This window comes from Bidens hawaiensis, unplaced genomic scaffold (assembly GCF_021521415.1).
Source record: "Bidens hawaiensis isolate Kalapana, Puna unplaced genomic scaffold, B.hawaiensis_p1.1 tig00000001_1, whole genome shotgun sequence".
NCBI lineage: Eukaryota > Viridiplantae > Streptophyta > Magnoliopsida > Asterales > Asteraceae > Bidens > Bidens hawaiensis.
Window position 1 is genome coordinate 1,949,894 of NW_027491014.1, and position 24,314 is coordinate 1,974,207.

At 41.4% G+C, this 24,314-nt stretch overlaps 1 pseudogene across 1 annotated transcript in view; it reads right to left on the bottom strand.

Moving 5' to 3' along the window:
• The window catches only part of LOC143568785 (GDSL esterase/lipase At5g42170-like), a 59,747-nt pseudogene extending 39,900 nt beyond the window's left edge, over nt 1-19,847 (bottom strand). The window contains exon 1 of the transcript XR_013141680.1: nt 19,600-19,847. The product of XR_013141680.1 is annotated as a GDSL esterase/lipase At5g42170-like (transcript). The remainder of the gene's footprint in view (nt 1-19,599) is intronic.
• Nucleotides 19,848-24,314: the final 4,467 nt, after the last annotated feature.

The window sequence follows — 24,314 nt, forward strand, 5'->3', positions numbered from 1 at the left end:
GGCTGAGCGCATCGGCTACCACATTAGCCTTTCCAGGGTGATATCGGATCTCACAATCGTAATCGCTGATGAGTTCGTTCCATCGGCGTTGTCTCATGTTAAGTTCCTTTTGATCAAAAATGTGCTGAAGGCTTTTATGGTCGGTGTAAATGATGCACTTAGTACCATAGAGGTAGTGTCTCCAGATTTTTAAGGAAAATACAACTGCGCCAAGTTCGAGGTCGTGAGTCGTATAATTCTTTTCATGAATTTTGAGTTGCCTTGACGCGTAAGCGATAACCTTGCCTCGTTGCATAAGTACACAACCGAGACCTTGGTTGGAGGCATCATAATAAACGACAAGGTCGTCAGTACCCTCTGGTAACGTTAGAACAAGAGCTTCGCACAACTTTCGCTTGAGCGTTTGAAAGGCTTCTTCTTGCTTCGAGCCCCAAATATACGGTTTGCCTTTGTGCGTTAATGCTGTTAAAGGCAAGGCGATTTTTGAGAAGTTCGAAATGAATCGCCGGTAGTAACCAGCTAAGCCCAAAAAGGAACGGATTTCGGTAGGAGTGGTCGGTGTAATCCAGTTCTTGATTGCTTCAATTTTGGATGGGTCGACATGAATACCCATCTTGTTTACAACATGACCAAGAAACTGTACTTCCTCAGACCAAAACTCACACTTGGAGAGTTTGGCATAGAGTTGTTCGGTTCAAAGCTTTTGCAACACCAACAGAAGATGTTGTTCATGCTCGGCCTTGGTTTTGGAATATACCAGAACGTCATCGATAAACACGATCACGAATTGGTCCAAAAAAGGCCTACACACCCGGTTCATTAGATCCATGAAGACGGCGGGTGCGTTGGTTAAACCGAAGGGCATGACCAAGAATTCAAAATGACCGTAGCGGGTTCGAAAGGCAGTTTTGGGAATATCTTCTTCGCGGATACGCAACTGGTGATAGCTAGAACGGAGATCGATTTTGGAGAAACAAGAGGCACCTTGGAGTTGGTCAAAGAGGTCGTCAATACGCGGTAAGGGATACCAGTTCTTAATGGTGAGCTTGTTCAGCTCGCGGTAATCGATACACATGCGAAACGAACCGTCTTTCTTTTTAACGAAGAAAACCGGAGCACCCCACGGCGAAGAGCTAGGGCGAATGAATCCTTTATTGGTCAACTCTTGAAGTTGACTTGCTAATTCTTGCATTTCAGCGGGTGCAAGTCGATAAGGAGATTTGGCTACGGGGGATGCACCAGGAACAAGATCAACACGAAACTCGACTTCCCGAGCGGGAGGTAAACCAGAAAGATCTTCGGGAAAGACTTCAGGGAAGTCACGCACGATGGGGATTTCATGAAGTTTCTTCTCTCCTTCATCGGGTTTGACCACATGAGTTAAGAACGCGACACATTTCGTTCGTAAAAGTCTTCGGGCTTCAGTGCATGACATAAGTTTAAGACCGTTAGATGGTTTCTCGCCGTAGATATGAAGATCTTGACCATTTTCCCGAGGAATGCGAATCAATTTCTTGGCGCAGATTACTTCGGCGCGATTTTGCGAGAGCCAGTCCATACCAATAATAACATCAAAACTTCCAAGAGGCATGGGAATGAGGTCGATTAGAAAATCGTGTTCATTAAGGTTAAGCGTGCAATCTTTGATCACGGAGTTTATTATAATTGTTTCACCGTTAGCCATTTCAACTGTAAAGTTTCCGTTTAAGTTTATTCGCGGTCGCGCAAGTTTTTGTTCAAATGCGCGAGAAATAAAACTCCTATCGGCGCCAGTATCAAAAAGTATAGATGCATATTGTCCGTTAAGTAAAAATGTACCATTAACCACGTCATTATTCGCTTACGCTTGGTGCGCGGTTATATTAAAAGCTCGTCCGCGCGCCACTTGGTTTGAAATTTGGTTAACCGGATTAGCTTGCGTAATTTGTACTTGCAGTCTCGGGCACGCGTTCCGGAAATGACTGGGGTCACCGCAGTTATAGCACGACCTGGGTCGTGGATTATGGTATGTTGATTGTGGGTTTTGCGGGTAGGTTGGTGGTGTTTGCGCGATTGGGTTGGCGGGAAGGACTCTACAGTACTCAGCAGTGTGACCAATACGGCCACATTGGTTGCATTGTCGACACGGGGTTTGAGTTGGGTGATGAAGTTTACAGGTTGGGCAAAAGGGTTGGTTTCCTGTGTAAGGTTTCTTAGTTGACGGGGCAGGGAGCGCGGAATTGGTTAAGGCATAGTTATGGACTACAGGGGGTGTTGGGTAGGTTGACAGTGGGTTAGGAGCGTGTACTGGAGGTTGGTAGGCGGGTTGCTGGACAATGAGCGGGTTGGTAAGCGCGTAGGCTTGATGATTGGGTTTGCGCCTGCGTTTGAGGTTGTTACGGTTTGAGGGTTCTGGCTTGGTTTCTGTTGGTTCTGGGACAGTCTTGGTGAGTTTGGTCTTCTCGGCTCCCCGCAGGAACAGGGTTCCTGCCCTGACATGGTTGTCGCTGAGCACAGCGGCCAACTCGATGGCGTCAGAGAGGGTTACTGGGTTCCTGGCCCATACAGAATCTTGAATTTCCATGGGGAGACCCCCAAGAAACTTTTCGATGGCGCGGCGGGAAGGGGTAACTAGGTGCGGGACAAGCAAACTTAGTTCGTGAAAGCGCGTAGCGTACTCGCGCGCTTCGCCACTGTACTGTTTCAAGTTCCAAAATTCCTCCTCAAGGCGCTTTACTTCGTTGGGAGGGCAGAATTCTCGAGTCAAAAGATCCTTGAATTCCTCCCAGAGCATGCTAGAAGCAGCCTCTGCGCCACGCGCGTGAGCTACTCCGTTCCACCATGTAAGCGCCCTTGATTCCAGGACACTTGAGGCGTATAAGGTTCGTCGGTCTGGAGGGCAATGGGTATGGAGGAAGGTGTTCTCAATTTTCTCGAGCCATTGGAGCATTACGGTGGCTCCTTCGAGCCCTGTGAATTTCGGAGGGTTACCCGCATTAAAGGACTTAATATTGTATCCGGAGGGGTTGGTATTATTTTGTTTTAAGGCTTGGGCTATTGCGGCGGCCATTTCCTGGGAACGACGCTGCATACGTCTGCGCGAGGCTTCTCTCCTCTGATGACGGCGAGCTGATAGCGGAGGCATTCTATAAAAGTTTTTGGTTAATATCTTGGTATGGGAAATCGTTTTAGTGCAAGGTATATCATTGTAAAGCTTGTTTCGCGGAGTTAAATGCTATAAAATTTTGAAGTAAAATATGAATTTAAATGCAAACTTAATACAGGTAATGAATTCGAATTGAAAATCGACAATTCATGCATCACCATGACTTTTCAAATCTTCAATTTAAAATATACGAGTAAATGAGTATTGGAGGTTGACAATTCATGTATCACCATGACTTTTCAAATCTTCAATTTAAAATATACGAGTAAATGAGTATTGGAGGTTGACAATTCATGTATCACCATGACTTTTCAAATCTTCAATTTAAAATATACGAGTAAATGAGTATTGGAGGTTGACAATTCATGTATCACCATGACTTTTCAAATCTTCAATTTAAAATATACGAGTAAATGAGTATTGGAGGTTGACAATTCATGTATCACCATGACTTTTCAAATCTTCAATTTTAGAACATAAAGTTAATGGGGATTGAAAATCAACTATTCATGTATCACCATGACTTTTCGGATTTTCAATGTTAAGTCCCAACAACAAACGAATATGTAAGTAAAGAAACGAATTGAAATTTAACAATAAAAATCGAAAGATCGCGGATAAAACATGAAATCATGTGCTGCGTATGCGCAAGCATATTTTATAAATATCGAGTAATTAACAATTAGCGAACAATCATGAGATTTTTCTCATGCGCGAGAAGGGACTCTTAGGTATTCTAGGTCGTTACGTCTAACCACCTAATCCTAAAGTCACGGAGCTCTGATACCAATCTGTAACACCCCGACCGATGGCGGATTATACATCGGGGCGCTACGAATTGTTTCATTACTCGTGACACTACTTGGGTGTCAATATTTAATAAATACATTTCATTGCGCATGCGCATAACACACCATAAAGTAACATAAATCACATATCATAACTCATAATATTCAAATACATAAATTTGTCTTGTTATATTTTAAACTAGGTCCAAAGTAAAAGAAAACATCCTACGTGTCCTCGAGTTTCCAAAAGCAGCTACAGCAAACCTGAACATGTGTTAAAATAAAACGTCAACACTTGCGTGTCGGTGAGAAATCAAGTTTAATAGATATAAATAGATAATAACAAAGCACTGCGCGCAACATGTGTATAACTGGTGTTCAACATAGTGTGTAAACAGATTGTGATCAAGCCTAAATAGATCATAGCTCATAGTTCATAGCGTGCTCCAAATCGAGCAAAAACAAATAATCATTCGTGTATGTGCAAACAAACCAAGAAAATCGTAACAATAGGTCTCCCGTGTTCATCTAATGGATCCATGAAAACTTCGTAATAGGCCGATCAAAGCGGTTAATGATCAACACATACAAATATACAACACTAGTAAACGTCCATAACACATGGGTTTTGCGCACATAATTTCATAAACAAGTTTAAGACTCAAGTTGTACGAACACATGAACATCCCAAAACGTTAAAAATAAAAGGGGATTAGGTACGAGATTACTCACCTGTAAAAAGTGCAAGAACCAACTTTTAAACAAGCGAAAGTTAACCTATAAATAAGAGGTTATTGGTTTAACGATTGGTTTTTATGTCTTGAATATATGCAAGTCACTTAAACAAATTATTTAAAAAAAATATATATATATTATATATTTACCGAGATTTCTGGGCAGAAAAGAAGAGAAGACGGATAGCAAAGAGGGGAGTGGAGGCGTCGCTGAGGATCTTCGGCTGAGAGTAAGGGAGAAATATTTTGGGGAGTGTTTAAGTGTTTGAGTGTAGTGATTAATTATCCAAGAAATTAGTTTTATTTATAGGAAAACCCTAGGGAACACATCCCTTGAATTGGGGAAAAAGATCTTATCAAATCAAAGCAAAAGATATCAAAAGCAAGAGATATGGTGGCAGCTGCAGGGGATGGGGAAGGCTGACAGGTTACTGTTCATAGCATGGGAGGGGTCAGTCAAAGTACTGTTCAAGACATGGAAAAGAAGATTTTAAAAGATTATGCCAGTTACTTTTTCTGACAACCAAGAGGGTTGGTAAGCAAGCTGCGCCGAAAGTGACTTTTCGGACAGATGTCAGATCTGGCCTACTGTGCCCATACCTTGGCAGGTATAGCACAGAAGATAAGATATTTCAAAAGCATACAGGCTGGCTTAAACTGGAGAAAAGACTTAAGTGTCTAGCGCGAGAAGGCTTGAGTGCGCGAGGGCGAAGGCAGACAGAACAACCTTAGCGCGCCGCGGTAAGAACTACAATCCTTAGCGCGCCGCGGGAAGAACTACAATCCTTAGCGCGCCGCGGGAAGAACTACAATCCTTAGCGCGCCGCGGGAAGAACTACAATCCTTTGCGCGCCGCGGGAACAGTTCGTCTCGCGTATCGCAGGAACAGCTGGTCTTCACGCAGGCTTCCTTGTAAGGAGTCTGGCGCGTGGAGCTGCGCAGACATCCTTAGGCGGGAAGAACCAAAGGACAAGCAAAGAGTTAAGAGAAAAAGGGGTTCAAGGCTTAAGGGTTAAGCAGAGGGGCGGGACGGCGACAAGAGAGAAAAAGGGGCGGGACGGCGGAAAGGAATTAATATTATTATCATTATTATTATTAGTAATATATATATATATATATTTGATAAATTTATAAAGATTATAATCAAATTTTAAATCGGATCCGAAAACGGGTACCTGGGTCGGGTCGGATTTGGGCAGTTGCCACAACGCTCTCTCTCTCTTCACATGCAAGTCACATGTCAATTCCTTCATCATTTTAAAACGTCTATAACTTTTTCATACGACGTTTTTCTTAGAAATTTTTTTACCATATTAACGAGCGTTTTTTTATCTTTAATATAAATATCACATTTTTATATAAAAATAAAAAAAAAGTTGGTAGGTTTTTTTTATTGTGTTATTTGATTGTCCATTGTGTTTTTTAATTGAGTTTTTTTATGCATTGTGTTATATAATTTGGTCATTATGTTTTTTAATTAATACTCATATTAATGATACAAATTAAACAAAAATTATGTCATTGTGTCTTTCGTTTGTCACTATGTCTGTGTGCTCAAGATTTGTTTTATCTTGATTGTGTATTACGTTCAAGCCATTGTGTAATATGTAGATTTCATTGTGTTTTACGTTTAAGGTCATTGTGTTATATGTATTTACCATGGTGTCTTACATTTAAGGCTGTTGTGTTATATGTATTTACCATTGTGTCTTATGTTTCAGGCCATTGTGTTGTTATATTATATGTAATCATTATTGTGTTTTACGTTTCATGTTATTGTGGAATATGCATTCATCATTGTGTTTTATGTATTAGATACTTTGTTGGTATTTTTCATTATATATATATATTATTACACAACGGTGTTACTAGTATTTAAAAAAAAAACACAATGATCAGTTGAAAGACACAGTGACGAAAAAACACAATAATAAACAGAAAGACACAATGAAGAAAAAAGACCCAATTGTAAACAAAAAGACACAATGACGTAAATTATTTTTTATTCTTATATAACAAAATTCTACTCATATTAAAGGTAAAAAACGTTTGTTATTATGATGAATTTTATTTTAAAAATAAATATCATATGAAAAAGTTATAAACGTTTAAAAATGATGGGGGAATTATCATATGACTTGAATGTGGAGAGAGAAAATGTGTAATATTACTTTTATACCATTTTTCCTTTGGTCTCTACTTGACACATGTCAATTAATTATGGCCTCTCATTCTTCTTATTTTTATTCCCCTTTGTATAATAACTAAGGGTAAAGTTAAAATACAAATGACAATAAAAATAAGAAGGGTGAGATTAAATCTAATTCATTGATCTTTGATTTGGATAATGAATATTAAATTGAAAATAAAAATTGATGAAAAGGGCATGAAGATAATAACCCACTTATGATGACTCTCTCTCTCTTTACATGCAAGTCACATGTCAACTCCTCAATCATTTTAAAACGTCTATAACTTTTTCAAACGACGTTTTTTTATAAATTTTTTTACCTTAATAACGAGCGTTTTTTTATCATTAATATAAATATTATATTGTTATATAAACATAAAAAAAGTTGGTGGGTTTTTTTGTATTGTGTTATTTGGTTGTCCATTGTGTTTTTAATAGAGTTTTTCTATGCATTGTGTTATATATTTAGGTCATTGTGTTTTTCAATTAATACTCATATTAAAGATACAAATTAAAACAAAAATTATGTAATTGTGTCTTTCGTTTGTCACTATGTCTGTGTGCTCAAGATTTGCTTTATCTTGATTGTGTATTATGTTCAAGCCATTGTGTAATATGTATATTTCATTGTGTTTTACGTTTAAGGTCATTGTGTTATATGTATTTATCATTGTGTCTTACGTTTAAGGTCGTTGTGTTATATGTATTTACCATTGTGTCTTACGTTTCAGGCCGTTGTGTTGTTATATTATGTGTATTCATTATTGTGTTTTACGTTTCATGTTATTATGGAATATGCATTCATCATTGTGTTTTATGTATTAAATAATTTGTTGTTATTTTTCATTATATATATATATATATATATTATTACACAACGGTGTTACTAGTATTTAAAAAAAAACACAATGATCAGTTGAAAGACACAGTAACGAAAAAACACAATAATAAACAGAAAGACACAATGACGAAAAAAGACACAATTGTAAACAAAAAGACACAATGACGTAAATTATTTTTTATTCTTATATAACAAAATTATACTCATATTAAAGGTAAAAAAAAATGTTTGTTATTATGAAGAATTTTATTTTAAAAATAAATATCATATGAAAAAGTTATAAACGTTTAAAAATGATGGGGGAATTATCATATGACTTGAATGTGGAGAGAGAAAATGTGTAATATTACTTTTATACCATTTTTCCTTTGGTCCCTACTTGACACATGTCAATTAATTATAGCCTCTCATTCTTCTTATTTTTATTCCTCTTTGTAGAATAACTCAGGGTAAAGTTAAAATACAAAGAACAATAAAAATAAGAAGGGTGAAATGAAATCTAATTCAATGATCTTTGATTTGGATAGTGAATATTAATTTGAAAATATAATTAATGAAAAAGGCATGAATGTAATAACCCACTTATGATGACTCTCTCTCTCTTTACATGCAAGTCACATGTCAATTCCTCCATTATTTTAAAACGTCTATAACTTTTTCATACGACGTTTTTTTATAAATTTTTTTACCATAATAACGAGCGCTTTTTTATTATTAATATAAATATTATATTGTTATATAAACATATAAAAAAGTTGGTGGGTTTTTTTGTATTGTGTTATTTGGTTGTCCATTGTGTTTTTTAATTGAGTTTTTCTATGCATTGTGTTATATATTTTGGTCATTGTGTTTTTCAATTAATACTCATATTAAAGATACAAATTAAAACAAAAATTATGTCCTTGTGTCTTTCGTTTATCACTATGTCTGTGTGCTCAAGATTTGCTTTATCTTGATTGTGTATTACGTTCAAGCCATTGTGTAATATGTAGATTTCTTTGTGTTTTACGTTTAAGGTCATTGTGTTATATGTATTTATCATTGTGTCTTACGTTTAAGGTCGTTGTGTTATACGTATTTACCATTGTGTCTTACGTTTTAGGCCATTGTGTTTTTATATTATATGTATTCATTATTGTGTTTTACGTTTCATGTTATTGTGGAATATGCATTCATCATTGTGTTTTATGTATTAGATAATTTGTTGGTATTTTTCATTATATATATATTATTACACAACGGTGTTACTAGTATTTAAAAAAAACACAATGATCAGTTGAAAGACACAATGGCGAAAAAAGACACAATGGTAAACAAAAAGACACAATGACGTAAATTATTTTTTATTCTTATATAACAAAATTATATTCATATTAAAGGTAAAAAAACGCTTGTTATTATGGTGAATTTTATTTTAAAAATATATATCTGATGAAAAAGTTATAGACGTTTAAAAATAATGGGGGAATTAACATGTGACTTGCATGTGGAGAGAGAAAATGTATAATATTACTTTTATACCATTTTTTCCTTTGGTCCTTACTTGACACATGTTAATTAATTATGGTTTCATATCTTTCTTATTTTTATTCTCCTTCGTAGAATAACTTTGACCGTCTACTTCTATATCCACACTGATAAGTATGTTTGATGCATGTAAATATAATTTTCTCTTTTTACTTTTTTTAGACATAGTTTATTCTTTCTTTTTTTAAATTAGATTAATTAGTATTTGGAAATAGAGAATTATTTTTATATATTTTATAACACTATTTATAAAATAAAAATAATCATAAATTACATTTAATTAATAAAAGTTTAGTTTATTTTGGTTGAGTTGGGTTGTTAATTAGTGTGGTCTTTTGAAAGTCTTGGCGGAAAAAGAGAAACTAAATTTTTAATAAAATGTTAAACTGAGTTGAGTTAAATAATTGGGTTTAATAGTGAAAAAGGATAATCTCATCACCAAGGATATATACATGAAGAAACACTAACCGAACCCCGGGCAGATTACTGGTAACCTGGGGGTTGGATAGCTGTTTCCCACTAGGGGTTAGACCCTTGGAAGATGGTTCTTCTGATAACCTGCAAAACAGACACCGTGAGCTCGTCACTGAGAAGGGGGGGTTCCTCCTTGTGACCACCCTCCGGCGTGAGAATCAGACTAGATTGCTCTTTAAATATAAAAGTATATTAAGAGATTGCTAGAGCAGATATCAGGTATAATATGATAATAATGTAGTAAGATATGTTGTTCCAGATGATCATACCATTTGGGGTATTTATAGCCGAAGGTAGGTTTCCAAGGAGGTATGGCCGGCTGCAACAGTGTTCCTGTTCATCAACAGTAGCCTACGCACGTGCCCTGCTGGTAGTTGGTGGGTAGGCAGCGGCTGATAGTGACCAGGCCTGCTGTATACTATTCCCTTTCCACCAACTGCCGGCTACGCACGTGGTATGACAGTAGTTGGTGAATAGGCAGCGGCTAATAGTGATACAGTACAGGAGCATGCTGCTCGCCATACTGTATCAGTGAGCTGTCGTATCTCTGATCAGATCTTTCGCCCATACCTCGTCAGGTACAGTAAAAGGTCCTTCAGTATACAGACTGGCTTATTTGGGCGGGAGTATTCCCCCTCCCGCCTCTGTGCGGGATTGCTCCCGGCTTGGCTCATTCCTTCAGGTGACACTGAATGATCGAGAGCTAAGTGCCTTGTGCGTGTAGCCATGCTGCGCGGGTGGCCTTCCCTAATGGCTTGTATCCGAGGCTGCGGGGACAGGCGGAGTCCTTCACCATTGGGAGGCATTTCCTGCGAGACCAGCTTGCGTACTGCGCGTAAGGACGTCACGTCTCTGAGCATGGTTGGTCCTGCGGATCCAGTTGGTCTCTGCGCAGACGTCCCTGTTTAAGGTGAGTCTTGCGGGTCCAACTGGGCTCTGCTGGGACCTACCTCTTCAAGTCCCCCCAGTCCAATGTTCTTCTCATGAGTGTTTAATAAAGTGAGGTGAACTTTTGGACTTGAGCAAAGGGTTTTGAAAAGGGTTTTGTAAGGTTTTCCATGGGGATTCTTTCCGCGGAAGTCCTTGTCACTTGCAGAAATGCCCGAGTTTCCTGCTTGGTCTTTGGGTATGATGCGGGTAGGTCTGTAACCTCCTCGCAAGTCAGGAGCATTGAGTCCCAGTTGTATGGATTTTCCATGAGGTTTTGGTAGTTTTGAACATAGTGATCAATTATGTTAAGACCACCAATTCCATCCTGGAGCTTCAAACAACGTAGTTCTCGACGTTCCCGCTATGCGGGGATGTTATTTCCGTTTCCGCAAGCATTGCCCAGAAGATCCTTCTTGGTTTCAATTCCCAGCGGAGCGCTAGGTATGTGAAGGGTTTTGCCTTGACACTGTACCTGCGCTCGTCTTACGGTTACTTTACTTCCAAGGTATCCCTGGCGTCAATTCCCTGCGGGTGCTAGGTATGTGAGGGGTTTTGCCTTTACACTGTACCCGCACCCGTCTTATAGTTACTTGGTTGCCGAGGAATACTTGGCTTCAATTCCCTGCGGGTGCTAGGTATGTGAAGGGTTTTGCCTTAACACTGTACCCGCATCCGTCTTACGGTTACTTGTTTGCCAAGGTTTATTTGGCTTCAATTCCCTGCGGGTGCTAGGTATGTGAAGGGTTTTGCCTTTACACTGTACCCGCATCCGTCTTACGGTTATTTGTTCGCCAAGGTTTATTTGGCTTCAATTCCCTGCGGGTGCTAGGTATGTGAAGGGTTTTGCCTTTACACTGTACCCGCATCCGTCTTACGGTTACTTGTTCGCCAAGGTTTATTTGGCTTCAATTCCCTGCGGGTGCTAGGTATGTGAAGGGTTTTGCCTTTACACTGTACCCGCATCCGTCTTACGGTTACTTGTTTGCCAAGGGGTAAGGGGTATTTTCCCGCTTACTTTTTAATATTTTCAAATTTTTTGAATTTTGAAATTCGAAGAGTTGGTGAAAAGATAAGAACAGTCCAAACCTCTGAAACGTCGTGCGACGGTTTCTTCTGACTCTGTCAGGACGTGCAGGAAGTTATGGTGACGTGACAGAACATGGTCATTCCAGACGCTTTTCCTGGCGCGTGGGCACGATTTTTCGGGCGCGTGGCCGCGAAATTACTGGCACACGTCCTGTCAACAGCTGTTGCCAGCCTGCTTTTTGCCACGTGTCATAGTTTCATTGCACCTTCGATTTCTCTCTCCTCCGCATTAAATTCACCGCATTAATTGCGATTAGTATATAAAGGGGGAGAGGCCTCTTTGTAATCCACACTTTCACCTCTCTTCTTCTTCTTCTTAGTGATTTCCGGCAAATACTCCCCTTTTTCAGGCAAGCATTTTCCCGAAATCACTCTTCTTTCTGCAAAAATGTCTTCTCATGATGCTGAAGCTGTAGCCGACGATAGGAGTACTGTTGGCGAGTGCCAGTGTGCTCTACCTGTCGATCAGTACCAGTACATCGTCAGGAAGTTCATGCTCGAGTCTCTCGAGCCTGAGTTTCCTGAATCCCACCAGACTGTGTACGATGCCCCCAGTGGCAAGATCGGGGTATATGCTGCATTCTTTGTTTATGGGAACCTTAGGTTCCCATTGACAAAGTTTGTGTACCGTGTCCTGGAGAGGCACGGGGTGCACCTGACCGAGGTGCATCCGATGGCGATTGCCAAGGTCCGGCACTTCGAGTGGGTGTGTCGGATTCTGGGTATTGAGCCCTACGTGGACCGCCTGATGACCTTTTATACTTGGAGGTGCGTCCAGGGGTGGTACACCCTGACAACCCGTATTAAGGGTTTGAAGATCTGCGTGACCGAGCGCAGTCTCCGATCGTGGAAGCGGGAGTTCTTCTACATCTCTGCCCGCGCCATCCCCATTGCTATGAAGTTCAAGAAGGGTCAAGCGCTTCCGAGCCTTCACGCTTCCAGCTACCAGGAGGCGGAATGGTTCGCGAAGATATCCCGGGTCCAATCTCCGGTTTACCGGTTTGCGGAGTCCGGGATGGTGCTGCTGGGGATGAGCCGGGTATGGAAGGATGCGTCCCGGTTTCCCATCCTTCTTGAATACGGTTTGAACTCTATTCCTTATGGTATGTCTTGTCTTTCTTGCTTATATTAGTTTATTTTCTAACTGTTTCTTTTTCTTTCAGAGGGGAATAATTTGGAGTCGCTCCTGTTCCCGCGGGAAGCTGACAGTCCCGTGCGGGTGGGCACTCGTGCTCTGGACGACAATGAGTTGCCCATCCTGGAGCAAACGGCGGATAGGTTTGTGGAGGTCTATCCGCCGGGCCAAGAGATCCTGAGCCACCGGCGGCCAGGTAAGGAGATATTCTATCCTGAACCCCTCAATGCTGTACCCGTTGCTGGAAATCCTTACATCCTGTCTTCTTCTGAGGAATCCGCAGATGGTCCTCCCCTTGTGCGGAAGAAGAAGGCTGCTGCCGGCGTGAAGGGGAATGAGAAGGCCTCCACAGCTGATCCAGTGGTTCTCTCTGACTCGGAGTCAGATAGTGAAGAGGTGGCGGGGAAGCCCGGTGGTGAGGAGACCACTACTCCGGAGGCTACGACCGTTACCTCCGGAGAACCAACGAAGACGACGGTGACCGGTACCAAGAGGCCGGCTCCATCGGGTTCCTCCCCGCCCGTTCGTACGTTCAGGGTCAAGAAAACCCGTAAGTACAATCATAATGTCTGCAGATTTATCACTATAAATTTATCTAACACTTTCTTCTTTGTGCAGGCGTGGGTGTTGACGCATTCCGGGGTGAAGCGCAGGGGAGTATCCCCCCGCCAATGACGGTAGGCTCGGTCAGCCTTCCTGAGGCGTCGACCCAGGCGCCTGCGCCTGCATCCGCTGGTCCAGTTGCTCATTCCTTTGAGCCAACTGTTCCGGCAGAGATGACGTCACCGCCGGCTGTGAGTGCGATTTTTACAGCATCCTTCACAGAGCCGGCGGTTACTGCTGCTGCTTACAAGGCGGCGACCACGGCGGCGACCACAACGGCGACCACGGCGGCTGCCGCCATGCCCGCGCCACCGGCACCGATGGCCGGACCATCAGGTACGCGCAGGGCTTCCCGTCGATTTTTGCCACCTTCCCGTCTGCCTGACCTGTTGGATGGATTTCCTTTAGGTTCAGGTGATGGGTTTGGCGGCTATCGGCCTGTCATTGACCCTACAGGTGCGTAGGGTTCCTTTCTTTTTCCCTTATGTTTTTTATCATCTTTTCCTTATTGCTTTTGTTTCTTTTGCAGTGTCGGATTCCAATGAAGTGTATGTTCCTCGATGGAACATACGCCGAGGAACAACCCTTCGCACACCTGTGGAGTGCGTGGACTGGGCTCGCCACGCTGCTCCTCCGGGTGCGTTGGGGGAAGCCATGGTTAGCTACCAGGAGGGTAGGCTAACTAATGAGCTTCGGGTTCTCCAGGCCCGGATGCAGCCGCGCGTCGAGCTGCTTTGTCGTGAAAACGACAAGTTGAAAGCAGCTCGCGCCAAGGACATATCTGAGGCGCGTGCTCTTCGGGAGGAGAACCAACAGCTGGCGGCAGCTGCCGCCGACAAGGAGAAGGCCTTCAAGGCCCTCGAGGTTGAAGTTCAGGCGCGACTCGAGGCCCGCTCCAAGGCTGCCCAAGCTGTGAATGAACAGCTTCGGCTGGCCAGGGAGACTGCGCGAAACGCAACCGAGAGGGCTGCCAAGGCTGAAGCCGTTGCTGAGCCTTTGCGTGTGGAGAATGAGGAGCTGAAAGGCAAATTAGAGGCTCTCCAACGCGCTCATGATGCCTTGGCAATGGAAGATGCCAAGAAACTCCAGGAAATCCTGGACCAGAGGGGGGTGCTTGACCAGACCCAGCGGAAGCTTAAGGGCGTCGAAGAGGCTGCCGCAAAGGAAGTTTTACTTGCCAACCTTAACAAGAGCGAAGCCGAACGCGCCCATAACGAAGCTCAAGCTGCCCTCCAATGGCTTCTTCGAGAAGCGTTGCCTCAGGTATGTTTAGTTTTATCTTCACGCTTTTCTTTTGTAAGAAAAGGTTCTAATACTTGTGTTTTCTATGTAGGTTGTGCGTCGGGTCTTTTCAGAGACCTCTTACGATGATGCTATGACCGCAGCCCTTAACGCTTCTCATGAGGATGGGGAAAAGGCCGGCTTCTTGCTTGGTCTAGGGTTTGTTGAGAAAGGCGTCCCGCCTTCCAACTTCCCTTTGTTCAATGTGGATACCGAAGCCAATTATGACCAAGCATTGAACCAATACGCCGCCTTCCCGCATCCAGTGGTGGAGAAGGTGGACGAAGTAGCTGCTGCTGATGATGGGTTAGCTGTCCTCAAAGCGTTCCTCGAACCACCCCGTTCTGACGGAGCGGGTCCAAGTGGAAGCGTCCCTGAAGCTTGATCCTGAAGATCCCTTCCCATTGCTAAGACTTGTAGTTTTTTTTTTTTTTTTTTTTTTTTTTTCTTTTAGGCGGGTAGTTTCCCGGCCATTCTTGTAATATATTCTTGAAATATTAATCTTTTTGCGTATAAGATTGTTATTTCCTTCTTTGGGTTCCTTGCTTTATAAACTTATGACTTGCATACTTAGTTTAAATTAGCAATTTTCCAAGTGTTTAGAATAAGAACCTTTGAACGTGGTTGATAGTGGGTTAAAGTTTCGCTTCCTCCTTCGTGATTGTGCGGGTGGAACCGTCACTTGCACTTGGTAGGATGGCTAAACTTTAACTTATATCTGACCTGCGTGTAGGTTTTCCTTTTCGAAATTTCTAAGGCATTAAGATAAGTTGACCTTTGAACGTGGTTGATAACAGGAAGTCTTGCTTCCTCTTTCGTGATTGTGCGGGTAGAACCGTCACTTGCACTTAGTAGGATGGCAAAACTTTACCCTTATCTGACCTGCGTGTAGGTTTTTCTTACCTTTTGAGGATAAGTTAACCTTTGAACGTGGTTGATAATAGGTGTGAAGTTTTGCTTCCTCTTTCGTGATTGTGCGGGTAGAACCGTCACTTGCACTTAGTAGGATGGCAAAACTTTACCCTTATCTGACCTGCGTGTAGGTTTTTCTTATCCTTTTGAGGATAAGTTAACCTTTGAACGTGGTTGATAATAGGTGTGAAGTTTTGCTTCCTCTTTCGTGATTGTGCGGGTAGAACCGTCACTTGCACTTAGTAGGATGGCAAAACTTTACCCTTATCTGACCTGCGTGTAGGTTTTTCTTATCCTTTTGAGGATAAGTTAACCTTTGAACGTGGTTGATAATAGGTGTGAAGTTTTGCTTCCTCTTTCGTGATTGTGCGGGTAGAACCGTCACTTGCACTTAGTAGGATGGCAAAACTTTACCCTTATCTGACCTGCGTGTAGGTTTTTCTTATCCTTTTTAAGAATTTTGTTTTGAACCGTTCGACGCGCGGTTGTCGATAGGTTAGTGTTCATTTTCCTTTGATGATTCATGCGGATAGACCGGCACTTTCATTTAATGGGATAATTGAATTCTCCTTCAACTGACTCTGCGTGAAGGTTTGCCACGTTATTGGGTTCGTGCGGGTAAGACCGCCTTCCCACGCAACGACTTCACGTAATGTGAATGCCGTCACCAGTGTTGGATAGTTTAACCGTTCGATGCGCGGTTGTTGATAGGTTATTATTCAGTTTTCTTAATGATTCATGCGGATAGACCGACACTTTCATTTTTGGGTGCTGAACTTTTTCCCCTTCAACTGACCTGCGTGAAGGTTTGTCACGTTGCTGGGTTCGTGCGGGTAGGACCGCCTTCCCATGCAATGACGACGTAATTATGCGGTGAAAACCGGCATATTAGTTCAGAAAAGTATAAATGTAAAATCATCAGCTTCGGTGTTCTTAAAGAGAATCATTTCCATTAGAAGTGGCTCTTGGCCTTTTCTTTACAAATTGGAATTGATTTACATGCAGACTGTGTAAATGAGCTCCCTTCCATGTTGGGATGGGAGTGCCATCGAGCCGATACGCACCTGGTTCGGGATCTCGTTCTTTACGCAGCATGTAGTCTCGATTTTGAAGCTGGAATTGATTCGTGTTTTTCCCAGCTGGGGTTCTATACGCACTCGCCTGCTCAGCCTTTATTACGCCACGAGGTGCGCGAGCGTCCCATCTCTGACAAATGCTTCGACCATATCTTTTACATCTATGCATTTTTCAGTGTTGTGGCCCTTTGTCTTGTGAAAGTCACAGTATTTGCTCCGATCAGCATCGTGACGATGTCGGATTATTGGAGGCTTTGGCCATGGGAGCTCTTCAGTGGCGAATATCTCAGTGACGCTTTTGGTGAGTGGCGTCCACCTGGAGTTCCGGTGCGACTGTACATTATCCCTTCCGTCCAACCGATGTTGCAAGCCGGATGAGGTGTCAAAGTTTACCCTTGACTGCCAAATGCCTAGCTTTCGTTTTTTATTTAGTAGGGCGGTGAGGACGTTGTCTTCTCTCGTCCTCTGGGTGTAGAGGTTTGTGCTCTGTGGGAGCTCTACCCAGTTGCTTCTCTGTTTCCGCATAGCGTTTTGCTGCTGTCATGATGCCATCCCATGTGGATGGCATGCCATCTTTACCCGTTAGGGTGCGGATGAGCTCTGGGTCATGTGCGCCCTGGATGAAGGCAGCGCGAACGAGATCTTCGCTGATATTGCCCAAACTTAGCTTCTTTGAGTTGAAGCGAGTGATGAAGTTTGGCAGAGATTCATCTTCCTCTCGTATGCATTTGAGGATTGTCCATTGCTCCTCGGTATACTTTCGTTGCTGGCTGAAGTGTTGGCTAAACTTCTGTTGGAAGTCTGCCCAGTCGTAGATGTGGTTGACCGGTAGACGATCGAACCATGCTCTAGCAGCCCCCACCAGCGTCATTTGGAACATGTAACACCACGAGGGTTCCGTCCAATTACTGACGGTTGCCCCCGCTATGAACCTGTTCAAATGATCGTCTGTATCAGATATACCGTCATATGTGCCTATGTTAGGCATTTGTTTGGCACTCTTTGGGGCGATTGCTTCAGCAATGTCCCTTGCAAATTTGGACGTTCCTGCATTTGCAACGTTTGGTCTGAACGTTTTAGAGAAGTCCCGTGGACTTCCACCTGTGCTTTTTGGTTTGAAGGCTTATCCAAAATGCCTTTTCGGTTGGGATTCCGTTTCCTTACGCTTCCCTTTTGCCCTATGGCGAGGGTTCGCGTCGGAGTCGGATTCCTCCGAGTCATCCTCCCAGTATTCGAATTCGTCGGCCTGTTGCACGGAACGCAAGCGTTCGTCCAACTCAGCCTGGAATTCCTTTTGTCGTGCCTCCGCCCATGCCTTAACTTCATCGAGAGTCTGGCGGGGGAGTCTTCGTTTCTCAAACTGGATATCGGTGGATCCCAATAGGTGATCATTTACTGCACTTGCCCCAGCTTTGGTAAGTGGGGTAGTGTTCGTAAAATTTACTTCACTTGCCCCGGCTTCGGTAGCCGGGGTAGTGTTCGTAAAAACTGTGCTGCCGGTGTTCATCCCAGTAGCTGGGGTTGTGGTTACCGGAATTTCTCTAACCATCTTTGTAGAAGTTTGAAAAAACTGGAGAAAAATAAAGTTCTAGCTTTATGCACGGATGGCGCCAATGAAGAAACACTAACCGAACCCCGGGCAGATTACTGGTAACCTGGGGGTTGGATAGCTGTTTCCCACTAGTGGTTAGACCCTTGGAAGATGGTTCTTCTGATAACCTGCAAAACAGACACCGTGAGCTCGTCACTGAGAAGGGGGGGGGTTCCTCCTTGTGACCACCCTCCGGCGTGAGAATCAGACTAGATTGCTCTTTAAATATAAAAGTATATTAAGAGATTGCTAGAGCAGATATCAGGTATAATATGATAATAATGTAGTAAGATATGTTGTTCCAGATGATCATACCATTTGGGGTATTTATAGCTGAAGGTAGGTTTCCAAGGAGGTATGGCCGGCTGCAACAGTGTTCCTGTTCATCAACAGTAGCCTACGCACGTGCCCTGCTGGTAGTTGGTGGGTAGGCAGCGGCTGATAGTGACCAGGCCTGCTGTATACTATTCCCTTTCCACCAACTGCCGGCTACGCACGTGGTATGACAGTAGTTGGTGAGTAGGCAGCGGCTAATAGTGATACAGTACAGGAGCATGCTGCTCGCCATACTGTATCAGTGAGCTGTCGTATCTCTGATCAGATCTTTCGCCCATACCTCGTCAGGTACAGTAAAAGGTCCTTCAGTATACAGACTGGCTTATTTGGGCGGGAGTATTCCCCCTCCCGCCTCTGTGCGGGATTGCTCCCGGCTTGGCTCATTCCTTCAGGTGACACTGAATGATCGAGAGCTAAGTGCCTTGTGCGTGTAGCCATGCTGCGCGGGTGGCCTTCCCTAATGGCTTGTATCCGAGGCTGCGGGGACAGGCGGAGTCCTTCACCATTGGGAGGCATTTCCTGCGAGACCAGCTTGCGTACTGCGCGTAAGGACGTCACGTCTCTGAGCATGGTTGGTCCTGCGGATCCAGTTGGTCTCTGCGCAGACGTCCCTGTTTAAGGTGAGTCTTGCGGGTCCAACTGGGCTCTGCTGGGACCTACCTCTTCAATACATGACTACATGTGGTCAAAAAGTTGTTCAATTAGACTCCATTGTAGACCATGGGACTCCATCGTTGTCGTCCGCGAAGGGGTGGCGCGAGCCACGTAGGCCGCGCACACCACGACACACCTCCGCAACCGCACCCACAAGCTAGCGGTCACACGTAAATGGTCTATGATCATGGCTACAAGAAATGTGGGCATTAGCGGTCACACGTAAATTTAGAGGTGACACTAGCTATTTTTAGTTTTTTTAGTGCCGTTGGAGAACCTTCCCGTTGGTTTTCCTAAAAGGTCAGGAAGTGTTTTGACGTTGGAGAACCTTCCCGTTGGTTTTCCTCCCTGGAAATCCATTCCATAAGGTGGGAAATAAGTATTGAGATAATTATTATTCCCTTGATCCACCATGGAGTCTCCAAATACTAGCACAGCTGATACGGACACATTTTTGTGCAGAATTATTCTTCCTTCACTGCTGCCTAAATAACCAGAAGCATATACACAGAACAAAATAACCTTTACAATAAAAAGAGGCATTATGAAAGTTATATGACAAAAGCAAGACAAAGATTAATGGTTGGATCTATCGACAATATATGCGTTATATAGGGATTCAATATGAACGCATGTTGTAGTTCCTATCATTTTTTAACGGTTGAGTTTTTGAATAAAATAATGCGACGTGCGCATTAATCATGGTTGCTCTTTATTAGCTGTGTTATAGTTAGACTTTGATATTCGGGTTGTGAGCCACTAGAGCATTTTACACTCCTTTCCCATTTTGATAAGTCTCAACCTATTTTCTAAAAGTGTGAAATAGGAATTTGCAAATTATAGGTAGAGTTACGAGTGATTAGAGCATTTTAATTCTATTATAGGGAAGTTTGCAAATTATAGGGTGTTATTTTGAGTGATTTGAGTTTAAATTATATGGTGAATAGTGTTTTTTTGTAAATTTAGGGAAACAAAGTTTGCCATATTTATTTTTAATATTTGTTGAATTCGTTATGAGCAGAGGAGAGTAATAACTGTAATAATAAATGTATAAAAACATATTATTTAATTGAGTAAGAGAGAAAAATCTATTTTTTTTAGTTTTGAGGATTCTCTTATTAGTGTAAAATTACAGGGTGGAAAGAGAAACGTAATGATTTTTTGTAATTTTGTTCAAACCTTGTTTGCCCTTATTTATTTTTTTAATATTTGTAGGGTATAAATTTGTAATGACAAAGGTATAAAAAATATATTATTTAATTGAACAAGATAGTGAAATATAGTGTGTTTTTTTTTGTGTAATTATACATATAGGGATGGAGTATGGGCTGTGAATGCTCTTATTTAAAATAAATTTGGGATGATAGCATGATTAAGGTATGAAATAGGAGTTTATGGGTTCAAACCCAATGGAGTACAAAATTTTAATTTACTCGTTAAAGAAAACATTTTTCACATTTATTTTTTTTCTTATTAGCAAATTCTATTCATATGCCAACGTTAAATTTTAAGCATCAAGATGGGTAATCATCAATGTCGTCTCAACGTTTGTGGAGGCATAAAACGAACTAAAATGTTGAAGCCTTTTCGAAAAATCCATTTAATGTAAATCATTCTCCTTTTTTCAGGCTTGGTCTCAATCATAAACTAATAAGTTTATAGTGGGCGGAGTTAAATTTTTTTATGTCTTTAACATTTTAGATTGACCCGATTCAAACATTCGAATTGTACTTGACATTATAAAAAAGTCTAAGTAAATAATCTAAGATTCTAACCACCGCCATCATTAGCTTCTATCCTTATTTCTATTTTACTTTTTCTAATATATATGGGTACCAAATACAATGATAAATCATTAATAACATGGGTCTCAATCTTAACTTGTGACTCATTAACAAGTACTTACTAAAAAAACCCATTTTAACAAGTACGTAGAAATACTAGAGGCCTAAATCCATTGCCTTATTCGATAGGTCCATGGGCAAGCTTGGTAATCATCAACCCTATATAAATATATCAATGCTTGACTGGTTTGAAAAGTTGGTGGATACACCTAAGGGTGTTCAAAGTTGGATATCCCGAGTTTTGGATATTCGAAATTTTGAATATCCGTTCGAATAGTGAAACGGATATACGAAAAGTAGGAAAAAGTTGCTTCAAATGTTAAATAAAGCCTTGAAATTAAAGCCTTTGAAAAAGTTGCTTCAAATGTTAAATAAAGCCTTGAAATTAAAGCCTTTGAAATAACAAACCAATCTGCAACAGATCTAATGTGTAGGTGGTGTAATCAAATATGAGATAAAGCATTATAACAATCTGGAACAAAAAGTTTGAAAGTAAGAAACAGATATGCAAAATAACAAACAAATCTTAAACAAAACTTTGAAATTAATATCAAAGTTTGATAAGTGCACTGACGTGCGAGAGATTGTAACCGGCGGGCGAGAGATAGTTAAGAACTGGTCGAAATTCGATACCTTGATAACTGGTGAGACATTGAGTCAGGTAGAAATCGACTGGTAACCGACGGAGATATTATAGTTGTGCCGTCGTTGAATAGATCCAAGTCTTGGAGCTATGTTGGAGCAAAAAAAATGAGATTAGCAGCAGAAGACAGCTGTCTCACATTCAGGGTTTCAAAATAGTGTATATATGGTGGACCGCTAGGGGCTTCGTCCGTCTGGACTCGTGGCCGGCTTGGGCTACCTTTAGCCACTGGGGGCCGCGTACGGAGTACCCGGCGTTACTTAGTTGGTCGTTCTCTGTACTTAAATTTTTTGGATATATCTGGAAATTTTCAGATTTACTATCCGAATCCGAATTCGAAAATTCGAATATCCGAAATTTCGGTTAATTCGGATTCGGATTTTTTTGAACGCCCCTAGATACACCCGTCAACCTCGGGTTTCTTTGTCACTTCTACTTGGTATGATGCATGGATCTTGATTCTTGACGCTCCAAATGCTCGCACTACTTAGAATAATGTAGAAAATAAGTTAGAACATGAAAAAGAGAAAGGCCAAACCGAATGTCATTAATGGTTTCAAGAATTCTGTTTCAGTTGCATTCATTCGGGTTCCTATACCTGATTTAGAGAATGAAAAAAACTTATATAAATTTAGTCAAGGACAACAAAGGATCATCTAAAGAATATGCGAATACATTAATTTTCAAAATTTAAATGTTTCATGATGGTCAACAAGCTAAAATAAAATGTATATAATAAACTTAAGACCGACAAATAATGAAACTTTGAACGAAATTCACTTATCATAATTATCAATCTTCTTTAGGATTAATTTTATTATTTCATTATTAAAGTAATTTATTTAAATAATAAGTTTAGTGTATATATTTAAAAAGTCATGTAGACTAAGGGGTCGTTTGATAATCTCTTAATAATTTCAATGAGACGCTAACTCTAAATCGGCAGAGGTAGCGTGTATATAGTTACACATCTTAATGACTTATAAAACATTTTAATGGTTGAGTTTCAGAGGCACTATGAATAATTCAGAGACTACCTTTTAATCATTCAGACCTCTTTAGTTATTGATTCAACACTAGATTACCAAACAGCCCACAAATATCTATGTCACATCAATGTTGATAGATTCATTGAATAATGTTTTAAGTTTGTTATAATGCTTTTGTTGCTTATAACCAATGCAAGTCTCAAGTTGGACCAAACACACCAAAACAACATTGAAATGGTAATACTAATATGGAGGATTTTCCTAGGTCCTCTAAATGGTATTTCATAACGTGTTTTTGAATTAATCTCGATTGTAAACCTAGAGGAAATCATTTACAACATAACCAAGATCTCGGATCTTGTATGTGTTTAAATTATTACCGAATATGGAAAGTTGAGAGGATAAGATAGAGAGAGAGAGAGAGAGAGAAGGAGAGAGAGTTGGTGGGAGTAGGTTTCGTTAAAAGGTTTAGTGTGCATGAGGAGCTTGCACTATTTATAGTGCAAGTCTCATGCATTTCATATTACTTGGGCCCAAATGAGCTTTGTTTACATGGCCTAGGGCCCAAACATACATAAGCAAAGTAACCGAAAGCATAAAAGACCATCCATAGAAAAATAAAATAATACAAAAGACTACATTAGAAAAGTGAGCCTTACAATCTTCCTCTAGTCTTTAGTATTATTTGTAATGACTTTCGTCTTCAATCAGTCTCATACTCTAAGCAGTTGGGATGATCGATTAGTTGATTTTCAACAATGTAGCGAATGAACTTGTTGAACTTCTCAACTATTCGATAAGTATTTGGCTTACCCGGTTCTTCGAGTGTATGTAGTGTAGACTCATACAACCTCTTGATGCTTGCCTCACTAAATACCATCAGCTCATGCTCGTTAAAGAATTGAAATGATCTCATCTGCTTGCAAAAACCACTGCTTCACCAGTCTCGTTGTCGAAATGCCACGAAGCGAAACCCGAAAGTGTGTTGGGCGTAAATGGTTCTCCATGATAAATTGGGCGCCCATATTTTGGTATCTTATATTTCCAAATCTTCATTCTCTTCCCCATTGCTAGGTCATTCCCTATCGGATGCTTGTAGGTCCTTCCTATACTGAGCTCGAAATTTGGGAAGTTATACTTTGCCTTTTTGTGCAGAAATGTTTTAAACCATCCTTCATGCCCTGTTTCACCAACACCATCACCTGCTGCCCTAACAAAATAGATCATGTTGAGACGGGGCAGCGCATGCATTTTGGTGTAATGAATATAGGTGAGGTCTCCATTCTGGCGCCAAATTGCACAACTTTCGTTGTCGGCATGCCACTTGCAATAAAGAATAAGAGATCCATCATGATAAGGAAAGTTCACGCGTCTAATACTTGTACGCTTCTCAACATAGTGACACTTCCTCTTTATTGGCATATGGACTTGGGTAATATTAGCAGTAGTTGGAACAACAACATCGATAGCGTCAAATGTGACTGGATCATTAGCAGCAGTGACATGATCGTTGACATATGTATCTGGTGAAAAA